Source organism: Canis lupus, chromosome 32, assembly GCF_011100685.1.
Source record: "Canis lupus familiaris isolate Mischka breed German Shepherd chromosome 32, alternate assembly UU_Cfam_GSD_1.0, whole genome shotgun sequence".
NCBI lineage: Eukaryota > Metazoa > Chordata > Mammalia > Carnivora > Canidae > Canis > Canis lupus.
Window position 1 is genome coordinate 37,690,287 of NC_049253.1, and position 27,854 is coordinate 37,718,140.

The following is a 27,854-nucleotide window of genomic DNA, read 5'->3' on the forward strand; positions in this document are numbered from 1 at the left end:
GGCATCTTTAGAACAGAGCTACACCAAGGGAGAATCTCATTTGGACATAATAAAGTGATGATTGATATGGCTGAGTTTAGGTCTACCATCTTGTGTTTTTTTTTTTTTTTAATTATTCCCATTTTTTGCTCCTATATTCTTCCTCTCCTATCTACTCTTGGGTTAAAAATATTTTTATTATATTATTTTATCTTCTATTTTGATCTTTGCTGGCTTTGGTTTTTTTGCTCTGCTTTTTTTGGGTACACATTTGTAGTCATTATTTTATAGACTTCAACAAGCATTATTAACTTCAGTCTTCCTTAAATTATTATTTTCTACTTTACAAACATTAAGTGACTTGAGCTATTATAATTTTTTCCATTTATCTCTCATATTACAAACCTGACATTATCTTTACACTTGTTTTATATGGTTAATAGTCTTTTAAAGACACTTTATTAAAAAGACACTTTAAAAAATAGTTTCCAAGTATATATTTACCCATACATCTATTCTTTCCAGTGCTCTTCCTACATATCTGCACTTCCAACTAGGATCATTTGCCCTCAAACTAAAGAATCTTCTTTAGGATTTATTGTAGTGCTATTCTGCACTAACTCCTCAGTTCTGTTTGTTTTGGTACGTCTGCTTTGCCTTAATTTTTCTAAAGAATATTTTCACTGGGTATAGAAGTCTAGGTTGGCAGTTTTTTCCTTATCACTTTAAAGATATCATATTATTGTCTCCCAGTTTCCACTGTTCTTGAGGGAAGTCTGATGTCATTTTTTTATATTAAAGTATAGTTAATACATACCATTACATTAGTTCCAGGGGTAGTCTGATGTCATTCTTATTGACATTACTCTGAATATACAGTTTCCAGTTCTGGCTGCTTTTAAAATGTTCTCTTATCTCAGTGATAAAGATATCACTGGTTACTAGCAATTTCACTATGATGTTAATTTTCCATCGACCTATATAATTCAATCAAGATTTCCACTCAATCTTTAAATATATATAATGTTTCTTCCTAATTATGTTCATGTTTTCCTTTAACTTCTTGAGTGTATTGTTAATGTGTGTTTTAAAGCTCTTGTCTGTGAATTCCATTATCTCTATCATTTCTTGTCCTGATTGTAGGTCATGTTTTCTTCTGATTGTAGGTCATGTTTCACTCCTCTTTGTGCATGTAATTACTTTGATTAGATTTTGTAGATTGTGAGCATTACACTGTTAATTATCTAGATTTTTTTGTCCAGTGTTGAAATTTGTTGTACCATTTCATTAAGTTACTTAAGTTACTGCAAGTTAAATTACTTGCAGATCAGCTGGATCATTTCAAGGCTTGTCTTGAAATTTTATTAAGATAAGTCTACAGTAATTTTTATTTGGGAGTTAATTTAGACATACCATTAATGCATGATCCTCCGGATTCTCCATGAATGTCCCAGGAATTCAACAGGGTCTCTCCATTCTGGATGATGAGAATTGAAATGTCTCCTGCCAATGTTAACTCTGGAAATTGTTCTGTATATAGCATCCTTCTTATTTGGACTCATAAGGATTTCACATATGGACAGTTTAGTATTCACTAATTAATTTAAGGAGACTCTCTTCTTTTCTCCACTATCCTTCTCCACAAATACCAGCCACCTCAACTTCTTCCAAAGTCTGTCCCCTCAACTAAGTGAGATCACCATGCTCTGCTTGGATTCTCCCTCCCCACATTATAATTTAGAAAATGTTTCCAAGTGAAACTCAGGGTGATTGGTGGACTCAGCTTCTTTGTTTCCCTTATCTCAGGGATTAAATCATATTCTTGTACAGTATATTGCCCAATGTCTAACAACTGTTTCATGCTTTTTGCTCAGATTTTAGCTATGTACAGTGGGAAGGAAAGTCTGGTACCAGTCACTCACCAAGTCCAGATATGGAATTCTATACTCTTTTATAAAGGAGAACTTAGAGTGTTTAAAAGTAATATAAACAAAGTCTTCTGGAAGGATTTAAAGAAGTTTTGTCAATACTTCTTTGGGGTTTGGATTTTGTATTTTGTTTTGTTGCTCACTTTTTTTGCTGAGTTACTTTAGTTGGTTATCTAGATTTTTATAATCACTTAGAATCAACTGTTGCCTTTCTCTGGTCTGAGATGCTTCTACCTATTTCACTTCTATTCATCTTAAAACACTCTGGGTAGAATTACACCATTTTTTAGTACTATAAGCATTGATTCAGAATGACAAGTTCATGATCATCTTCTGGTAAATTGTTCACTGGAGATGTTGGCTTTTGTTTATCTTAGAACATCAAATGGTGGAATCATAAGAGGACTTTCAGAACACCTGTTCCAATCCTCTAATTTTACTCATAAGTAAATTTTGTTCTTAAAAAGTTCAATAACTAGACCAAATTATCTAGCTGGTGGTTGGCAAGATTAGGCCAGATCTCATATTTCCCTGTTGAAATTCAGTTTTAGTTTGTGTGTGTGTTTGTTTTATTTAATCACACTGCCTTCCTCACCAGCAATGGGATTTGTGTAATCAGCTTTCTCATTCACATCATTTGCTTAATAAGATTAATATCAAAAGAAAAATTGTTTTCTCCAATTTTTTTTTCATTATTTCCTACTTCTGACATCTTTTTGTTATCTCTGAAGTCCTTTTCCTGTTTAGTAAGTCAAAGAAGGAAGACTGATGTCAGCTTAATCATCATACTCCTCCTACTGAAAAAGATAACTAACTACAGGCAATAGGAAGGCATATGGTCAACACATCAGACAGGGAAGGTTGTGCTAGTTGCTCAGGAAGCAGAGAGGCAGGTACAAAAGAGACTGGAAAGACAAAACTGCACATAGAAAGTATTTAGGGAAAGAAAAAAAAAAGAAAGTATTTAGGGCACAATATGAAACTCTATTTTTCATCTCAGAAGCCAGAAATCTTCACTACTCTCCTGTAGTATAAAGATATATGACCCTGAGGCAAAAATACCTGTAGAATATTATCGAAGATGAGAAATCTGTGTGACACTTGAAGACAGAGCTTACCTTGATATGTTATCAAAGTTTTATCATTCCATCAAACCACTTATCAAGAAAATGAGTGAGAGCAATAGTGCTGACTGCCAAATCATAGTAGGTAATGTCTAACAATATACCTTTGGGGAATGTTCCCTCTGAATCAGGACCATGCCCCAGACCTGGTGCTTCCTACTTTGCAACCTAAAACCCACTTAGCTTCCTTGAAAGCCGGTCTGCATCTATGTGGATTTTCTTCTTACCTCTATCTGCAGATAGCTTAAGGTATTTTCAGATCACTTATAAGGAGAAAAATAAATTCTACAAGAATTGACAATTCACTAATTTCCATGATGCTAATGATTATTTTTTTTTAAATCAACAGCTAGCAAGGAATGAGTAAAAGTTTCCCCACATACAAATTATTCATCATCCGAGATGCAATGTTGCTGTTAACAAGACTTATAAATAGTGCTTACAGGTGGCTCAGTGGTTTAGTGCCGCCATCAGCCCAGGGCCTGATCCTGGGGACCCAGGTTCCCACATCGGGCTCCCTGCATGGAGCCTGCTTCTCCCTCTGCCTGTGTCTCTGCCTCTGTGTGTGTGTGTCTCATGAATAAATAAATAAAATCTTTAAAAAAAATAGTGCTTACACACAAAAAAGCCTACTAGTTTACAGAGTTAGATAGAAAAGAGTAAAGATTTTATTAAGGCTCCTAGAGTTACTTATTGACTATATTTTCCTTCCTCCCCTCATAACATGGCATTGTTAGTAAAATAAATCAAATGTTATATATCCATTTTTAAAGATTTTATTTATTTATTCATGAGAGACACACAGGCAGAGGGAGAAGCAGGCTCCATGCAAGAAGCCCAATATGGGGCTTGATCCCACGGCCGGCTAGATCACACCCTGAGCTGCAGGCAGCACTAAACCACTGCACCACCAGGGCTGCCCTGTCCTAGACTTCTTTAACTCACCCTGCAGGCAAAGATACAGCCCCTTATTCTGTTTTGTTACAGTCTAACTAGACTTTCTGAGTCAGGAAGAAAAAAAAAAGGATTCTTAGAATAGCAGATAATATCAACTAACATAATTAAGCACTTGTGGTAATCAGGTACTGTACTAAATACTTCTAATTATTATCCTATGTAATTATTACCCCATTTCCTTAATGAGGAAACCAAAGCTTGAGGAGGGTAAATAACCTGCCTGATATTACAGAACTGGTAAGTGCTGGAAGGCTGGCTTCAACTCTGTAATCTATGCTTTTAACCACTCTGTGCCTTACTCTCATGCCTTTACCAAGAACTTACTGTGCCAGGCCCTTTAGCTGGCCACTTCTGAAGTAACAAAAGGGGAGACAGATAATAAATCAGCACAGTGGCTAAGAGACAAGGTTGTGTTCAGTTTCCTGCATATCAACTGCTATTATAAACATTCCTCTCATACAAAAGAAAATATATTTGAATGCAAAAAGTATGGGATGATGATATTTCAGAGAAATCCTTGAATATTCTCTAATTCACACACACAAAAGTAAACCATCTGGAAATTTTAATATTTTATATATTTTAATTACAAATTACTTGGGATGTTTGAGAATTATAAGAACTTCAGTGTCAAGACATTAAGAACACTAATCTGAACAATTACCAAATATCATAGAAACAATTGCAGTATTTTTAAAAGATTTATTTATTTATTTGATAGAGAAAGAGAGCACAAGCAGGGGGAGCTGCAGGCAGAGGGAGAGGGAGAAGAAGGCTCCTGGCTAAGTGGGAGCCGGTGCAGGACTCCATCCCAAGAACCTGAGATCATGACCTGAGCTGAAGCAGAAGTTCAACCAACTGAGCCACCCAGATGCCCCCAATTACAGAATTTTGATTTGAAATCATAGGGTCTAAGTCCTCCTGCTCTACCAATAAGCATATAAATAACCTTGACTTTTTTTTAAAAAAAGACTTAATTTATTTAATTATTTGAGAGAGAGAGCAACAGTGAGTGAGCCTGAGTGGGGTGAGGAGTAGAAGGAGTTGCAGACTCCCCGCTGAGCAGGGAGCACCATGTGGGGCTCCATCCCAGGACTCCAGAATCATGACCCAAACTGAAGGCATGCACTTAATGGTCTGAGTGACCCAGGCGCCCCTAACCTTGACCTTATTTGTAATATGAGGATGATAATGACAATAGTACCGAACTCATAGAGTTGATGTGTTTACTGAAAAGGTACCCAATGTCAAGTACTTCATACCTGGAAAGGACTCAATCAGAAGTGGTTATTGTGACATACCCACATCACTAGTCCCTGTTAACAATTCCACAGCCCAGGATGTGAAAAACTTGAATAGGATTTGTGTATGTAGCTAAACTAACCCCATTAGAGTTCCAAGTACTAGGGTTAAAGGTACAGTGTGTACTTCGTTTATTTTCTAGAATAGTAAAGATGCTTTGGAGGTCTCCACCATGATTTCTCTCCTCTTTTACCCCCACCAGCTACACAGCCACAGCACTGAGGAACTTGTGAATATTCAGTGAATGCAATCCACTGCAAAGAAAGGAAGACATTTGCTTCAAGTAAGTGACAGTGGCAAAGAAAACCACTCCATCCACTAATTCTGAAGGAAAAGCAACATAAAAATTGGAGAAATGGTGATTGTGATGGAATTTGTTTTGGGCAGCCTGGGTGGCTCAGAGGTTTAGCGCCGCCTTCAGCCCAGGGCCTGATCCTGGGGACCCAGTTTCCCACATCGGGCTCCCTGCATGGAGCCTGCTTCTCCCTCGGCCGGTGTCTCTGCCTCTCTCTCTCTCTCTCTCTCTCTCTCTGTGTCTCTCATGAAAAAATAAATTAAAAAAATTTTTTTAAAAAGGAATTTGTTTTTTTTAGAGTCAGAGAAGCTCTTACTAGGATATGAATCTACCATTTAACCATTTGGAAACCTTGGGCAAGTCACTTAAATTCTGTTTTCTCACATATTAATTGGGACTAATAATGTGTACTTTGTAGGACTATTGTAAGGAACAGGGATGATGTTTTAAATAGGCCAAAAACAGTGCCTCAAACACATCAGTAACCAAATAAATACAGGGAGAAACTATGTAATTCTTACTAATACAGTGCTGATTCTGTCAATAAGGTTGATGGCAACAATAGTTAAAATAATCTGATATATATATAGTCTCCAAAAAGTTTCCATGACCATGGAATAATCCTAATGGCCATTTATGAAGATGTTTGATAAGTTAGACTTATACAGTATGAACATTTTTCACTGACAAAGATAATACAATCTACCTGATATCATGATAACTTCTATATTCTTAGCTATAAATCTGGAGAATTTATCTGTTAGTAACATAATTGGTTACTAAAAAGAAAATCTTCAGTTGAATCTACTGCATTCCCAACTGTTATTCAGACCCAAGTTGTAGTGGTTCTGATTTGTTTGGTTTCTCTTGGAACGCAGGTGTCTTATCTTGGCCATCTGACTTCCTGTTGCATCATTGTTCTCTCTTAAGTAAACTCAGATGGGCTGCCTCCAAGTTTAATATAACTGAATGGACTTGTGGCTATATCAAGTAAGCACATTAAAAATATACCCAAGGCCTTTTGGGAATATCTGACACTGGTCATTATATAACCACCCTGCAGCTCACAGTGCCCCAAAATAGCACTTTGTATCCTATTACCTGAAGGGATTAAAAAAAAACATATATCAGAACACAGTTCTAAATTACAAAGACAGAAGGTTTCTGCAGTTTTAAATGACCTAAAACTCCCTTAAACAAAATTGAAGGAGATCAAAGTTTTGGCCCAGCAACTTTGAGTATCAGATGAAATGCCCCAGTTGAGTTAGCTTGATTATTCTTCTTTAGCTGATTATTTCTATCACTTTGTGCCATTAATGGAGAAATTAATCTTTGAAGTTCTCATGGCTCAGCATTTTCAATTATTCATTCCAGCTAAGGAATTTTTTTTAAAGAAAAGCTCAGTGTTCTTAGTTACGATAAGCCTACCAGCAGACACTGATACCCAACCTAAACTGCTACCCCAAAAAAGCATCTCCTCCATAGAAATTTTTCTGAGGATTTAAAAAATCCACTCTACTGATTGTTTCCTTTCTTAAAATCCAAATTCATAATCAGCTTAAAGCATAAAAATTGTTTAATAAGCATTTTAACAATTTTTTCCTAAAATGTATTCTCAGAGAAGAGAGGGATAGAAACAGGAAAGGAATGTGGAATAACAAATACTACACTCTTTTTAGGACTAGTTCTATTATAAGCACCATAAAATATACTATGACACCTGGTCTTAGTATATTACCTAGCTAGACCTTAGGAATATATCAAGCTCTTCTAGTTGAAAAACAAACAAAAAATAAATTTAAAAAACCCTCTTGTTTCTAGCATTTCCTTCTCTGGTCCAGTGGTGATCCTTCTTTGAATTTATTGAATAATTTCCTCTGCTAATTGTCATCTATCTTGATGAGAAGGCAAGGAAGTCCTGTGAGCCTATTATCACTTTTTACCGAACAAGCTCTCAATGTTTAAGAGTTTTGGTGAAGATGAACTTCTACTAGTCTGATGACTTCAGAAGAACTCTGTTGACTTTGGCAAGACTGGAGTGTTTGGGGTTTTCCCCCTATAAACTGCATGCTTGGTCTTTATTTTAAGGAGTTGTACATTTTCTAAATGAAGGAAAAAAAGATTGCAACTTCCCTTATTGTTATTCTTTTTAAATTTTTACTATTTAAATCTGTTTATTTTTATAAATTTATATTTATTTATGTTTATTTATCTTGAGAGAGAGAGAGAGCATACACATACATGAGCTGGGCAGAGAGGGGGCAGAGGGAGAGAGAAAATCCCAAGCAGGCTCCATACCTAGCATGGAGCCTGACATGGGGCTCGATCCCACAACCCTGAGATCATTACCTGAACCTATATCAAGAGTCGGTCGCTTAACCATCTAAGCTACCCAGGTACCCCTATAAATTTTTTATTGAAGTGTAATTGACATACAACATTATATTGGTTTCAGGGGTGCAGCATAATGACTCAATATTTGTACCCACTGCAAAAGGTTCACCACATTAAGTTATCATCTGTCACTATAAAAAGTTAACATCTGAGATTTACTCTTTTGTAAAGAAGATCTTTACAATCTTTTACAATCTTTACAATCTGTACAATCTTTACAATCTTTTGTAACGATTTCCACTTTCAAGTATGCTATAGAGTATTACTAACTGTAGTCACCATGCTATACATTCATTCCCACGGCTTATTTCTTTTATACTTGTAAGTTTGTACTTTTTGACACCCCTTTCACCCACTCCCCAACCCCTTCCCCAAGGGCAACTACCATTCTGTTATCTATATCTATAATTTTGGTTTCGTTTTGTTTGTTCATTTGTTTCATTTTTTAGAGATTCCACATATAAGTGAAATCATGGTATTTGTCTTTCTCACTTAATATAATACCTTATTTCACTTAATATAATGTCCTCAAGGTCCATTCATGTTGTTGCAAATGGCAAGATTTTTTTGTACATTTTTAATTGGAGTTCGATTTGCAAACATATAGTATAACACCCAGTATTCATCCCATCAGGTGCTCTCCTCAGTGCCCATCACCCGGTCACCTCAACCCCTCGCCCACCTCCCCGTCCACTACCCCTTGTTCGTTTCCAAGAGTTAGGAGTCTCTCATGTTCTGTCACCCTCACTGATATTTCCCACTCATTTTCTCTCCTTTCCCCTTTAATCTCTTTCACTATTTCTTATATTCCCCATATGAATGAAACCATATGACCATTGTCCTTCTCTAACTGACTTCCTTCACTCAGCATAATACCCTCCAGTTCCATCCACGTTCGAAGCAAATGGTGGGTATTTGTCGTTTTGGATGACTAATATTCCATTGTATACATAGACCACATCTTCTTTATCCATTCATCTTTCGATGGACACCGAGGCTCCTTCCACAGTTGGGCTATTGTGGACATTGCTGCTAGAAACATCGGGGTGCAGGTGTCCCGGTGTTTCACTGCATCTGTATCTTTGGGGTAAATCCCCAGCAGTGCAATTGCTGGGTCATAGGGCAGGTCTATTTTTAACTCTTTGAGGAACCCCCACACAGTTTTCCAGAGTGGCTGCACCAGTTCACATTCCCACCAACAGTGCAAGAGGGTTCCCTTTTCTCCGCATCCTCTCCAACATTTGTGGTTTCCTCTCTTGTTAAGCAAATGGCACAATTTCATTTGTTTTATGGCTGACTAGCATTACTCTGTGTGTGTGTGTGTGTGTGTGTGTACATCACATCTTTTTCATAAATTCATCCATCGCTGAACACTTAGGTTGTTTCCATATCTTGGCTATAGTAAATGGTGGTGCAATGAACACAGGGGTGCATATATTGTTTTGAATTGGTGTTTTGCTCTGGATAAATACCCAGAAGTGGATTGCTGAATCATATTATAGTTCTATTTTTAATTGTTTGAGGAATCTTCATATTGTTTTACATAGTGGCTGCATGAACATGCATTCCCTCCAACAGTGCACAAGGATCTCTTCTTCCCCACATCCTCACTAGCAGTTGTTATTTCTTGTCCTTTTGATAGATAATAGCCATTCTAACAGGTATGAGGTGATATCTCACTGTGGTTTTGATTTGCATTTCCCTGATGATTAGTAATGTTGAGTATCTTTTCATATGCTTGCTAGCCATCTGTATGATTTCTTTGGAAAAATGTTTAATCAGATCCTTTGGCCAATTTTTAATTGGATTGTTTGTGTTTTTGCTACTGAGTTTTGTGAGTTCTTTAAATATTTTAAATATTAACTCCTTGTTTGATATATGATTTGCAAATATTTTTCCCATTCATTAGGTTGTTTTTCATTTTGTTAATGGTTTCCTTTGCTGTACAGAAGCTTTTTTTTAATAATAAATTTATTTTTATTGTTCTTTTCTTTTCTTTCTTTCTTTTTTTTTTTTTTTTTTGTACAGAAGCTTTTTAGTTTGAAGAAGTCCCACTTGTTTTTTACTTTTGTTGCCTTTGCAACAATTTGAAGTCAGAACCAAAAGTTCATTGCAAGGCTGATATCAAAGAGCTTATGCTTTCTTCCTAGGCGTTTTATGGTTTCAGGTCTAATGTTTAAGTCTTTAATCCATTTTGAGTTAACATTTGTGTATGATGTAAGATAATAGTTTTATTCTTTTTCATATTGATGTCTAGTTTTCCTGGCACCGTTTATTTTTTTTAAAATTTTATTTATTTATTCATGAGAGACACAGAGAGAGAGAGAGAGAGAGAGGCAGAGACCCAGGCAGAGGGAGAAGCAGGCTCCATGCAGGGAGCCCTATGTGGGACCCGATCCAGGGTCTCCAGGATCACACCCTGGGCTGAAGGCGCTGAACCACTGAGCCACCGGGGCTGCCCGCTAGCACCGTTTAATAAAAAGATTATCCTTTCCCCACTGTATGTTCTCTCCTCCTTTGTCATAAATTAATTGACGATAAATGTGTGGGTTTATTTCTGAGTTCTCTATTCTGTACCATTTATCTATATGTCTCTTTTTTTGCCAATGCCATACTGTTCTGATTACTATAGTTTTGTAGAACAGTATGCAATCAGGGAGCATAATACCTCCAGATTTGTTCTCCTTTCTCAATATTGATTTTGCTATTTAGGTCTTTTGTGGTTCCACACACATTTTAGGATTGTCCAGTTCCTGTAAAAAAACGTCATTCGAATATTGATAGGGATCGCATTGAATATGTATACTGCTTTGGGTAATATGAATATTTTAACAATATTGATTCTTCCAATCCATTAGCATGGAATCTTTCTATTTCTTTATGTCCTCTTTTATTTCTTTCATCAATGATTTATAGTCTTCACTGTACAGGTCTTTCACCTCCTTGTTTATTTCTAGGCATTTATTTATTTCTATTCTTTTTGATTCAATTGTAAATGAAATTTTTTTTGATTGAGGTATAGTTGAAACACAATGTTACATTAGTTTCAGGTGTACAACAGAGTGATTTAAAAAGTCTCTGTACGGAGAAGGACAAACATTATATGGTCTCATTCATTTGGGGAATATAAAAAATGGTGAAAGGGAATAAAGGGGAAAGGAGAAAAAATAAGTGCGAAATATCAGAAAGGGAGACAGAACATGAGAGACTCCTAACTCTTGGAAACGAACTAGGGGTGGTGGAAGGGGAGGTGGGCGGGGGTGGGGGTGACTGGGTGACGGGCACTGAGGGGGGCACTTGATGGGATGAGCACTGGGTGTTATTCTGTATTTTGGCAAATTGAACACCAATAAAAAATAAATTTATAAGAAAAATCATTACTATTATTACTATCTATCTTAAAAAAAAAGTCTCTGTATTATGCTATGCTGGCCACAAGTGTATCTCTACCTGGGATTTTTTTTTTTTAATTTTTACTTATTTATTCATGAGACACAGAGGGAGAGAGAGAGAGAGAGAGAGGCAGAGACAGAGGCAGAGGGAGAAGCAGGCTCCATGCAGGGAGCCCGACGTGGGACTCGATCCCAGGGACTCCGGGATCACACCCTGGGCTGAAGGCGGCTGCCAAACCGCTGAGTCACCCAGGCTGCCTGGGATTGTTTTCTTAATTTCTCTGATAGTTCACTGTTAGTGTATAGAAACACGACAATTTTTGTATATTGATTTTGTGCCCTGCCACTTTACTGAATTCATTTATTACTTCTAATGGCTTTTGGTGCCATCTTTAGGGTTTTCTATATATAGCATCATTATCCAGAGATAATGACAATGTTACTTCTTTCTTTCCAATTTTGATGCCTTTTATTTCTTTCTCTCACCGAATTGAAAGGGTTTCTAACTCTTTGTTGAATAGTAGTGCGGAGGGTGGGCATTCTTGTCTTGTTCCTGATTTTTTTTAAAGATTTTTATTTATTTATTCATGAAAGATACACACACACACACAGAGGCAGAGACACAGGGGGAGAAGCAGGCTCCATGCAGGGAGTCTGACTCCGGACTTGATCCCGGGTCTTCAATATTAAGCCCTGGGCTGAAGGTGGAGCCAAACCGCTGAGCCACCCGGGCTGCCCATCTTGTTCCAGATCTTAAAAGAAAAGCTTTTAGCTTTTCAACATTGAACATGATGTTAACTGTCACCTTATCATTAGACACAGAGGTACATTAGACATAAAGGCACATAGAGGTGACTCTACACTCACTTTCCTGAGAGTATTTATCATAAATTGATGTTGAATTTGTCAAATGCTTCTTCATATGAGATGATCATATGATTTTTATTTTTCATTTTAAAGTGGTATATTACACTGATGAGTGGATATTGAACCATCCTTGCATCCCTGAAATAAATCCCACTTGATCATGGTATACAATTCTTTTAATGCTGAATTCAGTTTTTTAGTATTTTGTTGAGGATTTTGCATCTATGCTCCTCATGAATTTCTTTTTCCCATCCCTTCACTTTCAGTCTGTCCGTGTATTACATTTGAAGTGAGTCTCTGGTAGGCAGCATATAAATGAGTCTTTTTTTTTTTTTTTTTTTTTTTAAATCTAGTCAGCCACTCTGTATCTCTTGATTGGAGAATGCAGTCTACTTACACTTAAAGTAATTATAAGTATGTTTTTCTTTTTAAAGATTTTATTTATTTATTTATTTATTTATTTATTTATTTATTTAGACAGAGAATGAGTAGGGGGATGGTTAGCAGAGGGAGAGGGAGAAACAGGCTCCCCACTGAACAGGGAGCCTGACATGGGGCTCCATCCCAGGACCCTGAGCCAAAGGCAGATGCTTAATTGGCTACACCATCCAGGTGCCCCAATAAGTATGTTTTTATATGACATTTTGTTAAATATTTCCTGGCTTCTCTTGTAGTTTCTCACTGTTCCTTTCTTTTTCTCTTGTTCTCTTCTCTTGTGCTTTGATGACTTTCTTCAGTATCATATTTAGACTCCTCTCTCATTTTCTCTTGTGTACCTACTACAGGTTTTTACTTTGTTACTACAATGAAGCTCACATATAACATCCTATAAATATAACGGCCCGTTTTAAGTTGAAAGCAACTTAAATTTGAGCTTATTTCAAAACTACATTTTTACTGCCACATCTCTTGTTTTGTTTTTTGTCTTTTTATTTTATGTATCCTGAATTTATTATTGTAGTTTAAGTTCATTTTATTACTTTTGTCTTTTAGCTTTAATACTAGCTTTATAAGTGTTGCTCCACCATCTTTACTACATATTTACCAGTAAGATTTTTACTTTTACACATTTCTTTTATTAAATAGTACTACATTTTTTCAGCTTAAAAAGTCCCTTTAACATTTCTTGTAAAACCAGTTGAGTGGTAATGAACTCCCTTAGCTTTTGTTTAGAAAATTTCTTATCTCTCCTTCAATTCAGAAGGGTATCCTTGCTGATGGAGTATTCTTGGTTGGAAGGTTTTTCCTTTTTTTTTTTTTTTTAAGATTTTATTTATTTATTAGAGAGAGAGAGAGAGAGAGGCAGAGACACAAGCAGAGGGAGAAGTAGGCTCCATGCAGAAAGCCTGATGTGGGACTTGATCCCGGGTCTCCAGGATCACACTCTGGGTTGAAGACGGTGCTAAACCACTGAGCCACCGGGGCTGCCCGGAAGGTTTTTTTCTTTTAGCACTTTGAATATATCATGCCACTCCCTTCTGGCCTAAAATTCTACTGTGAAAAATCTGCTGATAGTTATGAGGTTTACCCTGTATGTAACAAGTTCTTTTTTCTCCTACTGCTTTTAAGATTTTTTTTTTAAACTATTGACATTTTAATTATAATGTATCTTGATGAAGATCTCTTGGGATTCATCTTGTTTGAAAGGCTCTGGGCTTCCTAGGTCTGCATGTTTCTTTCCTCTCCAGTTTAGGAAAGTTTTTAGCCATTATCTCTTCAAATAAGTTTTCTGCCCCCTTCTCTCCCTTCTCTTTCTGTGAATATTATTTTGCTTAATGTTGTCTCACAAATCCTTTAACCTACCTTCATTTTTTAAATTCTTTTTTTTTTCTTTTTCCTGGTCTGTTTGGATGAGTTCCATTACCATCTTCCAGATTGCTGATCTGTTCTGCTTCATTCAATCTGTTGTTAAACTCCTCTATTGTATGTTTTAGTTCAGTTATTATCTTCTCCAGCCCTGTGACTTCTATTCAGTATTTTCTTTCCTTTTTTTTTAAATCAAAATCTTTCTTGAAGTTCTGTGTTCATCCATTCTTCTCTTGAGTTTGGTGAATATCTTTATGACCATTATTTTAAATTTCTTATCAGGTAGATTATTATCTCCATTTCATTAAGGTCTTTTTCTGAGGTTTTAACTAACCCTTCATTTGGAACAGTTCCTCTGTTTCCTCATTTTGCTTGACTCTCTGGGTTTGTGTCTATTTGTTAGGCACAACAGTTACCTCTCCTAGTCCTGAAGGAGTGCCTTGTGTAGGTAGAGAAGTTTCAACTTTGTCCTCATTCTTGGTTGTCACTTACACCTTTGTGATTATCTCAGCAAACTCATTGATTCTTGATAAATCCCTATTGTTGAGGGTGTGTCAAGATCTGTTAGCGATTCAAGGGGAGGGATCTTGTCCAGCACCTAGTTTCAGGCTGATTGGAAGACAGACCCTGAGGCAGCAGCTTTTCAAACATGCAAATATATACACTCCTATGGGGCTGTAATTATAAACCCTGCTATCAGCCCAGGAAATCTGAAGGTGTTCCCTGGGCAACAGTTGCAAAACTCAGGGCTCCAAAACTCAGGGCTATAAGCTCTTTTATGGGAAGTATTGTTGAGCTGTAGTGACACCAAAGCAATACACAGGATGGAGTCTCCCTGTGAGGACATGTAAAAACACCTTTTCTATAGGAAGACTAGCAGTGTGTTTCAATTTACTGTCTGTTCAGTGCCCTAAGGATATACCCTGCCAAAAGTTGTGTTTCTGATTGTTACAACGCAGGAACACAGCCCCCTAGCCACCAAGGCCAGGCAATTAAGGGGTGCTTCCTGTGTATATTGCATACACATACCAGGTTTAGCAAGGCAGCTGGAAACAGGATGGGCCCTCTCACCAGCTTCAGCTAGGCAATGGGAAAATGCCTTGACTACATATGCCCACTGGCTTTGGTAATGCAGCAGCAGAGTGCCTTGTCTGCATACACTCACTGGCTTTAGCTGTGAGTGCTTTAATTGTTTATGCTATTCAGTCCCTCTGGCCTTAGTAAATGCCTCATCCATGTGCACCCACCACTGCTAGTGGGGTAGTGGGAGAGTACAAAAATGGCATCCACTGGTTCCTCCATCTCTGGAGAGTCCTAATTGTTCCCTGCCCCTCCAGCAGATGCTTTAAGATAAGTAAATGAACCCCTTTCACATGTAGTCTAGGCATTTTCAAACTGCTGCTTTTGCACTGAGTTCCAGGGTGAGTGAGACTGCACATGAACCCTTTGAAGGGAGAATCTCAGTTCTCTACCCTTTGGGTCCCCTGGAAATAAACCCTTTGCTTTTCTAAGTGATATGATCTGGGGACTCATCTCTCTGGCCTAGATACTAGGTGCCTGATGTGGGGTAAAAGCCCCTTCCTCCTCCAGAATAAGCTCCAGACTTGTAAGATCCCTCAGTATTGTGAATCACCATGCTTGGCATGGGGTCGGGGGCTGGGGAGGAGGGAGTTTGGCCAGACTGGGTCTCTGCCTCATCTGCCCATCTTGATGTGGTCCTTTTATCCTTTGTTGTAGAGGAACAGTTTATCTAGTTTTCATTTCTTTTTCAGAAGAAATTGTTCATGTCACTGCAGATTTTGTGTGTCTGTGGGAGGAGGTTGTTCAGGATCTTCCTGCACTGCCATCATGGACTGTCCCCTCCTAGATTTATTCATTCAAAATTTGTACTGCTTCTAAGCAGAATCATGCTAAACTGAGATCATTCAAACACAGGCAATAGACTAATTTTTAAAGCCCTTATTTTGGTGAAAAATTATAGATTCAAGGTGTTTTGTTACTGCTTCAGAGTATATAAAGGAAAGGATCCCTGGGTGACTCAGTGGTTTAGCGCCTGCCTTCGGCCCAGGGCGTGATCCTGGAGTCCCAGGATCGAGTCCCACATCAGGCTCCCTGCATGGAGCCTGCTTCTCCTTCTGCCTGTGTCTCTGCCTGTCTTTCTCTCTCTCTCTGTATCTCTCATGAATAAATAAATAAAATCTGTAAAAAAAAAAAAAAAAAAGAAAAGAAAAGAAAAGAAAAGAAAAAAAGAATATATAAAGGAAAAAGTTTCTGATAACTGATATTTCATTGATTCTCCCCTTAAAAAGCTCCATTTTTGAACCCAATTTCTCACATACTTTTTTAGTTAACATTCATGTAAGTTGTGAGCATGATGCCAAGGAATTCTATCTCCAGAGATGAGTCTCAATCCCAGGTCTAGGAAGTAATGAACTGATAGAAATCTTTTCTTTCTCCATGGTTCAGTTTTATACTTGCATTAATAATGTTTATAATACCACTTCTCATTCAGTCCCAAATCAAATGTCACCAATCCATAGAGGCCTTCTCTAAGCCTCCTCTCTGGAGTATCCCCATCTCATTACTCTCTGTTGCATCACCCTAGTTCTTTCCTGCATAACATTCATCACAACATAGGAGTATTGTCATTTGTTTATTGAATGCTGTTGACTCCTGAGAGCAAGTGACTTGTCACCTGTCTTCATTTCCATATCCCCAGGGCCTAGCACTGGGTTAAATGAATAAGAAAATAAATTAAAATTTCCTGCTACCTGTTCAGTTTCCTTGATCTGGGTCATTATATTGGATGCTTCTCCCCTATTTCTGGTCCCTCCTCAATCAAAATACAGCTAACATGCTTCCTCTTCTCCCAAAAGCTTGTTGTCGTTGTTGTTTTCCTGATTACTCAGTTAATAGATGCTCAGTTTAGAAAACTTGAGGTGGGGACCAAAGTAATATAAATAGATAATTAAAATCATTAGGGTTGATGAATCATCCCAATTTGGTCAACAATTGATGGAATTCCTAGGACTTGGGAAAAACCAGGAAAATTCGGGGCAGGCCAGGATGAGCTAGTTACCCTACACCTAACCTCTCACTCAGTAGTGACTATTAATAATTTATTCTATTGTCATTAATTATTTTATATTATATTATAGTTATTGAGATTACATTATATAATTTTGAATTCAGTTTTTTCCAAATAATTTTATATCATAAGTATTTTTTCACATGATCAAAATTCATTCTTAATATCATTTTAAAAATTGCTTAAGGGGTACTTGGGTGGCTCAGTTGGTTAAGCATCTGCCTTTGGCTCAGGTCATGATCCTGGAGTCCCAGGATCCAGCCCCACATCGGGCTCCCTGCTCAGCAGGGAGTATGCTTCTCCCTCTCCCTCTGCTCCTCCCCCTAGCTCATGCTCTCTCTCACTTGCTCACGCTCTCTCAAATAAATAAATAAATAAATAAAAGCTTTAAAAATCAACAAAATAAAATAAAAATTGCTTAAAATTGCATATTATACTTTAAATGCACTGTAATATAAGACTGAAGACTAAAGACGCTGGAGTCAGGTTGCCTGGGTTCAAGTTCCAACTCTGTCTTGGGCATTTTATTTATTCCTTCTGTGCCTTAGTTTCCTTGTCTCTAATATAAGGGTCCAGAAAGCACATGCTTTATAATATTGTTGTGAGGATTAAATGGGTTTATATTTGAATGTTATTAGCACTAATTGCCTATTTTTCTTGATAGACTGTCATGCAGTGTGATAGAATATTCATAGTACATGAATGTCAGACATTGCTTCTTCCCCTTTTTATCTTTCAGATGACTTACTCCCAAATAAACCTTTGTATTCCTAACTCTCCTCTGCAACTGCTTCCCAGAGGGCCCAGCCAATATAGAAACATTGCTAATTTGATAGAAGAAAAAAAGGCATTTCATTATTTTAGTTATATTTCTTTGATTACAGATGCAATTGAATATTTATCTTTATTAGGCTCTGAAATCTCTTCCTTTGTGAATTGACTGCTCATTTTCTTTGCCCACTTTAATTATTCAGGTCTTAATGTTTTTCTTGTCTGTTTGTATAAGTTATATAATTATGTAAGTTATATTTTACATATTGTACATATAAAAGATAGTATCCCTTTTGTCATAACTTAAGTTTTTGATATACAGATATGCAAGAATGTTGTATAGTCAGATGATGATAAATTACTTTATAATTTTTATCTCTGTTCTAATGCCAATAGAATACATTCCCTTCCAGAGACCAGTCACTTATAATTTATCCTTATTTATTAATAGTTTATATTTAGTCCATCTGGAATAAATTTTCGCATACAGTGTGAGATGAAAATCTAAGTTGATTTTTTTTTCAAAACATATGTCCCTAGACCATTTAATGAACAATCTTACCCTTTTTTAAGCAACCTCTAGCCCCAATGTGGGGCTTGAACTCACAAATCTAAGGTAAGAGTCTCGTGACCTACTGACTGAGACAGCTAAGTACCCTCAATCTTACCCTTTCTGATTGATTTGTCATGTCTTTCAATATCATTTATTAAAACTTTATACATGCTGGGTTCTTTTCCTATTACATAAGTTTGTCTTTTTTCTATACATTATACTTGGTAAATTTCTATACTTTTATAATCTGATTTGGTATCTTCTATGTTGAATTTCAATCAATCAGCTTTCTAGGCTTTTGTACTTTTTCCAAAATGCAGTTATGGCACTTCAGATTGTGTGTAGACAGAGTCACTGGACTGGAAAATTGTCATTGCTGAGGCTAGTAGTAATGATGACAATAATACAGAGAATTCTTATAAAGCCTCTACATAAAGGAGGAAAACTAATTTGTGAAGCACAGCAGCTTAAAGCATGATACAAATGTGATTAGAATGCCCTTTTTTTGTGTATAGGAGCCTATCAGTTTCATCCTGTTTTCTAGTGCAGAGCAACCCAAGAACCTAAGGTCCAGAATGTGACAATGACATCATAGGACCTATCAGTGGTGTGTTCTTTATAGTGACATAAAGCAAAGTTAAGAGAACCATGTTTACTCAGCTACTGTGATATTAACATCATCACATATTCTTGGATGGAGGAGGTGGTCAATAATTACAGACAGAAACATGAATGGAAAGGCAGGATCGGGCAGCCTGGGTGGCTCAGCAGTTTAGCGCCACCTTCCGCCCAGGGCCTGATCCTGGAGACCCTGGAATCGAATCCCACATCGGGCTCCTTGCATGGAGCCTACTTCTCCCTCTACCCATGTCTCTGCCTCTCTCTCTCTGTGTCTCTCATGAATAAATAAATAAAATCTTAAAAAAAAAAAAAAGGGAAAGGCAGGATCATAGACAAAAATTGTTTAGTTACTTTTGTTGCCTCTGCCATCATCCTTTCGACAATCTTGGTCAAACTGAGTTTAGAAGGAGCGAGGGAGGGAGAAGAAATGGAGTAGGGGAAGCAGTGGGCAGTGGTATGTTGGCCAGTAGCTATAGGAGGATTCTTACTTGGATCACCTCAGGATAAATACTACAGAGTGGGGGGAGTGGGGGAACAGGTATAAGTGCTGGAAAGGACTGCAGAATTCCTTTGTATCGACAATCACATTGTAGGCTAACTGCAATTGTGTGAATATGTTTTAGTGTCAGAATTTAATTTAGGGTATAATTAACCATTTGTGACATAATAGGGATCTGCTGCCATTGGATTTCTCTTAACTTCCATAGCAAAACCCTTTTTTTCTTTATCCTTCTTTTCTTCCTTCCCTTCTTTTCTTACTGTTCTTGTGCCTTTTATGTAGATTTAAAATAAATATGCACTTTTCAAGTCACTCATATGTATAAAGAGCAAACAATTCTTTAATGAACAATAAAGCCAACAAGAGCAAAAATAAACATATAGCTGAGTATTGTAAAATAAGATTGAATCTATCTAAAGACTCCGTGGGATAAAGGTTTTTCTTTTACCCGATTTTTTTACCCTACATGAAGCAGCCACAATTTTTAAAGACTACTGTGAAGAGTGTCCTTATGAGGAAGTGCTCACCTGCTCTGATTGCCATCTGCCAGCACTCCCACAAGGCTGTTAAGAGTTGACAGACTGTCATGGGGTTGGGCCAGAAAGTCATTTTCTGAAACTGTCCATTCAGGACAGTAGCTAAGCTTCACAGTGGATACAGAGTCTTAAGGGTATTCTGTATAAGTACTGACAAGTCATCTGACTTTGAAAAACAGTTGGAAGACGGCACATTTTTATGACAATAGAAAACTAGTTCAAATTTTAGAAGTAGAGGCATCATCACCTCAATCTGATTCGATGATATAATAATGCAGGGTAAAGAACAAATCACTAAAAACAACAATTACAAGTATTACTTAGAACAATAAGGGCATAGTGGTCCTAGATAAAGGCATTGATTTTGAAAATGAAAATCACAGCATCCTAGAAGAGACAAATTCATGTGGCATCTTGAAAGCAAGCATCTTGTGGTCAAACAGACCCAGATCTGAATCTATTACTTTAGGGATCTGGGATAATGGGTTTCTCTGTCAAGTAGAAATACTAATATTTCTTACCTCATAGGCCTGTTGTAGGAATTAAATGAGATTGGCATGTAAAGTACTTAGCCCAGAAGCTGGCACACTGCAAATACTCAATAAAACATACTGATTACCATTACTGTTGTTATTTTTCATCGTCATCCTAGGAGAAGAAGCTAGATAGGACTTCTAGTCCATACTTCTGCTTCTAATTTGGATCACATTTAAATACTTACTGAAAACAAAATGAGTCCCGATATTATTTTTAAAGAAATGAAATTACATGATTTTCTACAGAAATTCTTTCTCATTCAGAAATATTTTCTAGTTTTTTCTAAAAAACTGATCATATTGCAACTGAAACCTATTTCTTCTTGGCTATCTTTACTGATGATGGAGAAAGGTTTATCAGGGCACCTGGGCGGCACAGTCTGTTAAGTGTCTGACTCTTGGTTTTGGCTCAGGTCGTGATCTCAGCATCATGAGACTGAGCCCCAGGTAGGGCTCTGCACTCAGTGTGGAGCCTGCTTGAGATTCTCTCTCCCTCTATTCCTTCCTCTCATGCTCTCTCTGTCAAATAAATAAATAAGTCTTTTTTAAAAAAATAAAACTTCATCATTCTTAATAACCTTCTAGATGCTCTATTTAATGAAAATTATGACTTGGTCCTCTCCTTCCTTTCTCACTCCCCTAGACCCCACACCAAACACACAGCTAATTACTCACCACTTTCATTTCTATGAGAGGATATAAAGGAAATAATAATTTTACTACAGTTGAGTTATAGTTGTCAGCATAATAATCACTAATCCTAAACACCAAACAGTAATTTTCAGACCTGTTTTATAGTACAAGAAGGAATTTCTCCGTACCGAGAAGAATAATGGCAAACCTGAGCAATTGAGTGAAGATACTGGATCATATAGAGCAAAATCAGGCAATCCAAAGAAAGCTGAGTTAATGATAATGAGTAACAAGGATCTGGGCAGAGCAAAGACAGGTTCTGATGAAGAGCTTGATTTATTAGAGGTCAGTTTGGTGAAACAATCATATATTTATCTCTTCTTCCTCTTGAGATGCTATTAAAATGACAGAAAAAGAACATAAAAGGAATAATTTTAATACAAAAAAAAAGAAGAAGGGCTCCACTGGTGAACAACAGATTAGAGATTAGATCAGTTTCTGGAAGACTGAAATCAGACAGAGTGATATGTTTAGTGATGAAGGAAGAAAGAAGAAGCATCAGTCTAGACAGAGAGAGGGAGGAAATGTATGTGTATGTGTAAGTATTGAGGATGGGGCAGGGAATACAAGTAAGGAGAAAAACAGTCTGAAGAATATAAGAGAGGTACAAAACACAGATATCCTGGATCTAACAAATGGTAGCAGTGGGCTGTGGGACCAAAAACAGAGGTATTCCCCATGTTCATAGCAGCATTATTTATAATAGCCAAAACATGGAAACCACCTACATGTCTACTGATGAATAAATGGATAAAGAAGTTGTGGTATATACATATAATGCAATATTATCCCACCATAGAAAAAAAAAAGAGAGGATATCCTGCCATTTGTAACAACATGGATGGAACTTGAGGGCATTATACTAAGTGAACTAAGACAGAAAGACAAATACTGTATGATTTCACTTATATGTGGAACCAAAAAGGAGGGGTGGGCAAAGAGAGAGAGAAATCAGACTTGTGGTTATCAGAGGTGAAGGGTGAGGGCAGGAGGAACAGGAGGAAGGTGGTCAAAAAGTACAAGCTTCCAGTTATTAGATAAATAAGAACTAGGGATATAAAATACAACATGATGACAACAGCTGATGCTGCTGTGTGATATATATGAAAATTGTTAAAAGAGTAAGCCCTAAGAGTTCTCATTACCAAAAAAAAAAAAAAAAGGCTTTTTCTTCTTTTCTTTTATTGCTTTCTCTTTTTATTGTATGAGATGATGGAAGCTAACTAAACTTACGGTGCTAATCACTTCACAATATATTTAAGTCAAACCGTTATGCTATACCCCTTAAATTTATATAGTTATATATGTCGATAATCTCAATAAAACTGGGAAAAAACATAAATGTTAACTTTATTTTAAAATATTTATTTATTTATTTATTTATTTATTTATTTATTTATGAGAGAGAGTGCATGCAAGAGGGGGAGGAGCAGAAGGGAAGGGAGAAAGAATCTCCAGTCAACTCTGTGCTAAGTGCAGAACTGGAAGCAAGGCTCCATCTCACAACTCTGAGATCATGACCTGAGGCAAAACCAAGAGTTGGAAGCTTAACCAACTGGGCCACGCAGGAACCCCCAGAAGTTCATTTTTTTAAAAGTGTGTTTTCAGAAAAGTTCCCATCTCACGCCTGGGTGGCTCAGCAGTTGAGTGTCTGCCTTCACTTCAGGCCATGATCCTAGGATCCAGGATCGAGTCCTGCCTCGGGCTCCCTGGGGAGCCTACTTCTCCTTCTGCCTGTGTCTTTGCCTCTCTCTGTGTGTCTCTCATGAATAAATAAATCTTTAAAAAATAAGTTTCCATCTCTAGCTTTCTTGAAGAATTTTTTTAGAGTCTATCTTAAAGAAAATGTAGAGAGGTCTCTTCTAAAGAAATTGAGTAAGAGCAATACAAAAAAACCTAACATCAGTAATAGTAGTTCCAAGAAAAAACAGAAAAAATAGAAATAAGGACATTCTCTTTTTTTTTCCTTAAGATTTTATTTATTTAATTATTCATGAGAGACAGAGAGAGAGAGAGGCAGAGGCATAGGTAGAGGGAGAAGCAGGCTCCCTGCAAGAACCCGGATGCAGGACTCAATCCTAGGACCCCAGGACCACGATGCAAGCCAAAGGCAGACGCACAACCACTGAGCCACGCAGGCACCCCTAGCACTGGGCTTTGCAATGACACTATGGGTTGCCAAAAAACCGTGGAATAATATTGTTAAAGTTCTAATGAAAAAATGATTTTGAACCTGGAATTCTATATGCCACCACAAACTATCATCCAAATGTGATATAGACTAAATCCATTTTCAGATATGGAACAGCTTAAAACAATTTACCTCCCATACACCGTTTCTTTAAAAATTTCTTGGGGATGTATTCCAGTGAAACATGGGAATGAACCAAGAAGGTGAAAAGAAGTCCCAGGATGACAGCTGTGCATCTGGCCTTGAGGCAGTTCAAACTGGGAAAGATGGATAGAAGGTCTTGCCTGGGGTGCGGGGGAGACTCCAGGAAAAAGCTACACACAAAACCACACCTGATATGTATAGAAATAATCAAAAAGTAAAGGTAAGTAGTATAAGAAAAGGAGGAGTTTTAGAAACTTCATGGGGAAAAACTATACAAGAAAAATATAATCATAGTATAATACCACGTCAATTCATAATTTTCATAGAGTCACAATAATGACATTTTATTGCCTTTTGGCTTTTAGGCCTAACCTGTAGGCAACATATGGAAAATTAAATTGTGACAGAACAGACCATAAATGTTATCAACTGTGACGATGCAATGACAAAGTATAGAAGTTAGTTGGGAAAGAAAGGAGAGGAGAACTAAATGCCAGGATACAGTCACTAATATCCTCATCTTACAAGATGAGCAATGGAGGAAAATACCTACAGTGTATGAAATTAAAAATTAAGGTGTGGTAATACCTTTTAAGTTATTAGGAAAGTGGGAAGTGGTATCACTGAATGAATATTTCATAATGGCTTTTATTATAAAGGAAGCAAATTTTCATAATGTCTAAAATTGATAAATCAAACAATGATAGAAAAAGCACATGTAAAGACATAAAAGCACTACCAGATATTTGTTACCAGTGGTTGATTCTTGAGAATGGAGTAAAGGTGGAATGGATGGAGCAAGGGATTCTTACTCTTAGCCATGTGCCCATATTACTTGAATAAAAATTATGTATAAATAGAATAATAGATTGAAAGGCAAACAGACTGGATTCTTTTTTTTAAACGTATAGTCAGGTGACATGGAATTCGTAAGATTAATGTGTCAAGATAATTGGAAAGAGAGGAAGTCAGAAACAAGGGTAGTTTCTTCAGGGCAGCTGTGACTACAGGATCTCTGGCTGTTCTCCAGAGTATTAGATTTACTTCTCCCACAATGCTGAATTTTCTGGCTTTAAAGGCCTGTCAACTAGATAGATAATGTAATCAATTATCCCTTTGAGGCAGGAATTTATATCAGTACAATAAATTTTAGTCTTTCTGATGAACAAAGGGCTACATCACCCAGCTGAATAGTCAGAGAATCAGACAAATCTGAGCAAAGTGGGTAAGGAGAAAGAATTGAGACAAAGTGCTACTCAGCTGAGGCTCTTTTGATCCTTCTCCAGGATTTAGGACCAGGACCCCAACATGATGTTCCCAAAGACCTTAAAGTCTCTCTGATGAACAGAGTAAGTCATTGGGCTTTGGTGTCCCAAAATCGAAATTTAAAGCCTGTGAATCTGAAGACCTGATTTGGAATGTATCTCCACAGCTTATAATGAAGTTGCACAACAATGACATGGGTGTCAGACAGCCTTGGGTGCAAATACTGACTCCACTTGTAACTAAAACCACAAAAGGCACTTCCCTTACATTGGTCTCTTTGTAGAACGAAAAGAACTATACCCCACAAGATGAGATATTGTTTGGAAAAGTGTTCAACAAATGCTGGTGCTTTATGGCTATTTGTCATAAAGAATGTCATACAATTCTGAAAAATTCTTGCAAATCAAAATACATTTAGCTCAAAATCACAATCAGACACTAGTTAACATGTACTAGGATGGCTATAATAAAAAAGACAGAGAACAACAAATTTTGACAAGGATATGGAGAAATTGGACCCTTGTACACAGCTGATGAGAATGTAAAATTGTGTAGCCACTTTGGAAAACAGGTTGGCAGTTCCTCAAAAAGTTAAGTATAGAGTTCTCATATGATTCAGTAATTCCACCTCTATGTACAACCAGAGAGGATTGAAGACATATGTCCCCACAAAAACTTGCACACAAATATTAATAGTAACATAATAGCCTAATGGTAGAAATAACCCAAGTGTCCATAAACTGATAAATGAACAAATAAAATGTGGTAGCTCCATACAATGCAATATTATTAGGCAATAAAAAGAAATGAAATACTGATATATGTTACAACGTAGATGGAACTTTAAAAACTTTCTCCTAAATGAAGGAAGCCAGACACAAAAAGCCACATATTGTATGATTCCATTTATATGAAACATAAATTTGTAAGATAGGCAAATCTAAAGAAACAGAAAGAAGATTAGTGGTAGCCAGGGCCTGGGGAGAGGGAGTTATGGGAAGTAAATGCTAATAAGTAGAGTTTATCTAGGAGGGGGGAGTGATAAAAATGTTCTGGAATTAGATAGTGGTTGATGATTTCACAACTCTGTGAATATTTTAAAAACACTGAATTGTGTCCTTTAAAAGAGTGAATTGCATGCTATATGAATTATATATCAATAAATCTGTTATAATTTGCATTAACCTTAAAAATAAGTTACAATAAGTTAAAATAAATTAACATTATGTATGTGATATGTGATTTAAAAGAAAAAAGGTATAAAATAAAGAAGGAAATAAGGAGGAAGGAAAAGCTACAAAATTAACCAGGATTGGTTGTTATCACCTCCAAAAGGCTTTGAAACTATTATTCCAACCTGGATCATCATGAGAAGATAAAATTATATTAAAAAAAGTTGTATGGAAAGGTTTCCAACAAAATCAGAACTTAATTTTTCTTTTTTTTTTTAAAGATTTTATTTATTTATTCATCATAGAGAGAGAGAGAGAGAGAGAGAGAGAGAGGAGAGGCAGAGACACAGGCAGAGGGAGAAGCAGGCTCCATGCAGGGAGCCTGATGTGGGACTCGATCCTGGGACTCCAGGATCAGGCCCTGGGCTGAAGGCGGCGCTAAACTACTGAGGCACCCCTGGCTGCCCAGAACTTAATTTTTCAATGAAAAGAAAGCTAGCTTAAAAGAAAGATTTTTCGGGGTTTTTTCCCTTCCTCCTTTTTGTTTGATTTGGGTTTGAAGTTTAGATTGGCTTGGATTAAATCTGACTAGGTAAAATTTTAAAAATTTAAACAAATTTGCCTAGGTAAAAAAAATTATCTTTTGGAAAATTAATACTTATCAAATATTATTTTCTTTTATATGAGCAACAGCATGCAAGAAGCACAATGTCAAGAAGTATATGGAGCATACAATGGAGCCAGAAAAACTCTCACTTTCTTTAAAATAAAAAAGCTAATTTTAAAATGCTGAGTGTGGGACCTGGAATGCAAAACATCTCAAGGTGGCTTTTGAATGCTTTTTCCTCCCAAGCCCATCACATTCTTTTCTCTGTCTCCAAGTTAAGGCTGGGCAAGAAGGCTCATCAGTTCTGGATGGGATCCAAATTAGATGTGGATTTGTCCCTATGAGAACCTATGATCTCATCAGTTCATGGCTTATATTCAGTTCTTAGAATGCTTATCATCATAACATTATGACAAAACACTGGCAGATATTAATAGGTGTCATTTATTCTAGTCCTTTAAATTATTTTAGAATAAATTATTCCTTTTTTACACAAGTTCTTCTAGGACAAAATTATATAAATTGAAGGTATTATTGTTATAATTTTAAAGAGTCCATCTATCCACAATGGTTTAAATATTTAGAGAATGTTTATAAAGGCCACCTGACTTCTTCCAGCTCTAAGGAGGGTCTAATTACTATGTAGCTTTGAATCCCCTTTAACTTGTTCTCTGTTTTCTTCAGAAATTGAAGTTCAGAGAAGTTAGGCAAATTGGTTAAGGCAACACAGTAATGGTTGGACTTATTTAAACTCCAGGGTTTTTTTTGCTCCAAGTTCATTGCTTTTTCTCAACACCTTCCAGTTGGCTCACATTATTATAGCTTTTTCTTTGGACTCTTTGAATTCTAAGAAACATTTCCCTTAGCAAAAGATTTTAAGAAAATATGCTCTCTTAATAGGCAAAAAGAAAGATGTGTATTTCCTCACCTAACTTAAAAGGAGGAGGGTTTATACTAGTTAGGTGCAAAAACACATGCAATCATGGTAGATTTAAGGAGGAATAAATAAGTGATTTGGTGTTATAATTAGCCTACTATACAAAATCAGATTTGAGACTGACTCTTGAGTGATTTATTTTAGTCTTTTATTTAAAGCAACCCTTATTTTTAGATTGTTTGATTAACAGCCAAAT

At 36.7% G+C, this 27,854-nt stretch overlaps 1 long non-coding RNA gene across 1 annotated transcript; it reads right to left on the reverse strand.

Moving 5' to 3' along the window:
• Positions 1-19,947: 19,947 nt before the first annotated feature.
• LOC111093626 lies at positions 19,948-27,408 on the reverse strand. Its single transcript, XR_005382933.1, has 3 exons — positions 26,917-27,408; positions 23,665-23,864; positions 19,948-21,676 (listed from the first exon to the last, which is right to left on the reverse strand). It is a non-coding gene; the product is annotated as an uncharacterized LOC111093626 (long non-coding RNA).
• Between the last annotated feature and the right edge of the window lie 446 nt (positions 27,409-27,854).